This window comes from Schistocerca americana, chromosome X, assembly GCF_021461395.2.
Source record: "Schistocerca americana isolate TAMUIC-IGC-003095 chromosome X, iqSchAmer2.1, whole genome shotgun sequence".
NCBI classification, from domain to species: domain Eukaryota; kingdom Metazoa; phylum Arthropoda; class Insecta; order Orthoptera; family Acrididae; genus Schistocerca; species Schistocerca americana.
The window spans coordinates 282,199,493-282,202,853 of NC_060130.1; the positions used below are offsets into that span (position 1 = coordinate 282,199,493).

At 37.8% G+C, this 3,361-nt stretch overlaps 1 non-coding gene across 1 annotated transcript; it reads left to right on the forward strand.

Annotated features, from left to right (window-relative positions):
* Positions 1–582: 582 nt before the first annotated feature.
* Positions 583–656, forward strand: Trnat-ugu. The gene has a single exon. It is a non-coding gene; the product is annotated as a tRNA-Thr (tRNA).
* The last annotated feature ends 2,705 nt before the right edge of the window (positions 657–3,361 follow it).

Here is a 3,361-nt window from a genome sequence, read left to right on the forward strand (position 1 = left end):
GTACACTCAGTTCATAGCTATGGCATTCTTTTATGGGGAACAAATGCACAGAATATGTACAAAATTTTCAAACAGCAGAAAAGGATCATAAGAATAATAGCCAAATATAGTACTCAGGATCACTGTAAAGATATGTTAAAATCACTGGGGATGTTAACTGCACCATGTGAGCATATTTACCAATAACTTGTACACATTAAAAGTAATATTGATAATTACTGAAAAAACAGCCCTGCCCATAACCATGGAATAGGATCTAAGCTGAACTCACATTTACCAAGAAAGAATGAAGTTAAAACTCAAAACAGAATTTACTACCAAGGAATAAAACTCTACAATAAATTGCCACGTGAGATTAAAAAAATTACTTAAGCAAACTTATTTACAAATGCAGTTAATAAGTACTTGATAGTGCGAATGCACAACAGCGCCCGAACTCTTACGGGAATCGGCAACGCGCCGCGAGTAATGAGTATAATGTGCGGGGGCACTAGGAATGTAGTGCGGGACAGTACGCTGAGAAGTTGGGTTTCGCGGGAGGCGTGGCAGAGATAAATCCCTGCAGTCGCGCTATCCTCTGTGTCCTCGGTGGCTCAGATGGATAGAGCGTCTGCCATGTAAGCAGGAGATCCCGGGTTCGAGTCCCGGTCGGGGCACACAAATTCATCTGTCCCCGTTGACGTATGTCAACGCCTGTAAGCAGCTAAGGGTGTTCATTTCATTGTACTTGATAGGCATTAAATTCTATACTTTGAAAATTACTTAGATAGTACAGAGCAGGTGTTTGGTAAAAAATGTAACACAAATACATTATAATAATGATAATAAAAACTCTATCATTACACATAACGCTTGCACGCTATAATGGAAAGTCCAGGCTGGAATATCAATATTATGAAAGGGATAGATTGCTACTCACCATGAAGGTTACACACTGAGTTGCATACAGGCACAACGAAAAGACTGTTCACACATCAAGCTTTTAGTCAAAGCCTACTTCCTACAACTCAATGCGTCAAGTTTATGGTGAGTAGCAATCTATCCTTTTAATAATATTGTTGATTTTCACACTATACTTGACCTCTTGTTTTTCGTATCATGAAAAGCTTACTCTCAAAGCTATGCAAACCCGGATCTAAGGTATCAGTCCCGGGCGGTAATTTCAGGGGGTGCCAAATTCATATTCTCGAAGAAAAAACCTTGTTTCACAAAGCGCCTGGCATCCAGCGCACTTTGGTCTACCGATTATTCATATGATTTTGAAACGCATCCCAACCGGTTTTCGAACATTTTTGTACGCTAAGATGATTTCGAAACGAATCATAAGTTGATTTTTGAGTAGTGTATGATATGTCTCTGCCAGGGGAATCCCCGTCGGACCTAGAAATAAGAAAACCGTCCCGCAGGTAGAAGGGGGCTGGGTTATAAGACATGACCTGAATGAACCCGAATCATTGAATGTCAGTCGCTGTTCTGTTGTGTGGTTGTTTGCGTGTGCGAATGATCAGCGGTAATATAGTAATTAGCGAAATCCATAGATTCGGGCTACCAGAGTGGAAACAAACTCCCAACAGGTAAGAAAGGTTACATATTATCTTCTCGGTGTATCCAATACTATGAAAATGTGACAGAAAATTTTTGACACATCCCTACACTACTACCGTTGTACAGCCCTCGGTTAGCAGTTGCCTAAGTTCTTTCTTCGGAATAGCGAGAAAAACACTTTGTACGATCACGTAATAACGCCTAATGAGAGTATAAACGCGGGATAACTGAACCGGTGAGTCTGGTCTGGATTGTAAAGTTAACCAGAGAATAAGTTTTGACAATGGCAGGAATAGTTGCAGAATTAATGATGACCAGAATGATTGTTAGAATGCGGAAGGAGAAGAAACGGGGACATCACCCAAATTATATTGAAGACGATGACGATTCCAAGTTATATAGAAAATTCTTACTAATACTTGTCGATCTCGATGCTTGAGAAACTGGAGCATAGGAATGAAATGTGAAACTATTTCTTAACATTAAACTTTTTGCTTGTACTAGGCCTAATAGATGTTTGATATTGGTACCTCGTGAATTATATTCTTTCGTCTTAATTAATGTAAATGACGTGCATAAAAATAACCATTTGTGCCCAAACAGTCTCCCTTTTTTAGCGTGCGTTACAATTGCAGCAATATTAGAAAGGCCCATTTCGTTTTATTAGCAGACAATGGTCAGATAGACGTAATCAAATCGAGAAACGACACCAGTTTTTGGGAAATTCTATTAACAACTTTTTCAGTATTAGAGAACAAAATTTTTATATTTCATGCAGCAAAACGTTTGACGAACTTTAATGAGATAATAGATTCTTTCGCAGAAAGGAAAGCACCCAGTAAAGGTGTAGCATGATTAGAGAGGAAAAAATGCTGGAACCTAAAGATTGAAGAAATGTGTACTGCATTACTTGTCTTTCGTCTTTTTTTTTAAAAAAAAGGGGGGGGGTAGGATGTCAAACCAGCCGACTGGGAACAGGAGGGTCCCACAGGACATTTTAATTTTCACTGCCCTGAACATAGGTTTGATGGCTTCCATTACAAAATATACAGACTATAACAATCCCAACAAGAGTCGTAAATTGTATTGCAAAATGTATAGGCCTAATTACAAGCATTAGTGATCACGAAGCTCAAGTTGTGACCATCCAAATCCACTTACTGCTCAATCAGAACTATAACAGCAAGACGGTTTAAGGCCAATGATACGTTCATAACAGAATCAGCAAATAAAAGCCAAACAGTATGGAAAATGATAAAGAAGGAAGCAAATAAAGTGTCCCACAAAATGGAAAATATCACTCTTAACCATGAGATGAGAACAAGAATATAATTGATCCCCAGCACATCGCAAATCTTTTTAAATGTTTCTTTGCAGAGATCACAAATAATTAAATAGTCAGTGACAAAACAGATACTAGAAAGAAACAGGAAAACAAAGTGCACTCATGTTCCTCTTCAATCTATGTAGATGGAACAAAAAGAGATAAAATCATCAGTGCTGCATCAGCTCATAGGAAAATGTCATAAGGGATTGATGGTATTCCTGATTACATCATAAAGTAATGTATTACAAACATTTCACTTCCTCTTGCAGATACAGTAAATTCATCTTTTCTGACAGGCACATTTCCAGACAGTTAAAAAATTGCTAAAGTGGTCTCTATCCATAAGAAAGGAGACAAAACAAATATAGAAAACTATAGACCAGTTTCATTATTATCAGGCTTTAGGAAAAGTAGTATTTAATAGGTTAATGAAATTCTTAGAGAAAAACAAAATTCTCAGTGATTCTCATCATGGATTGAGGAAAAATA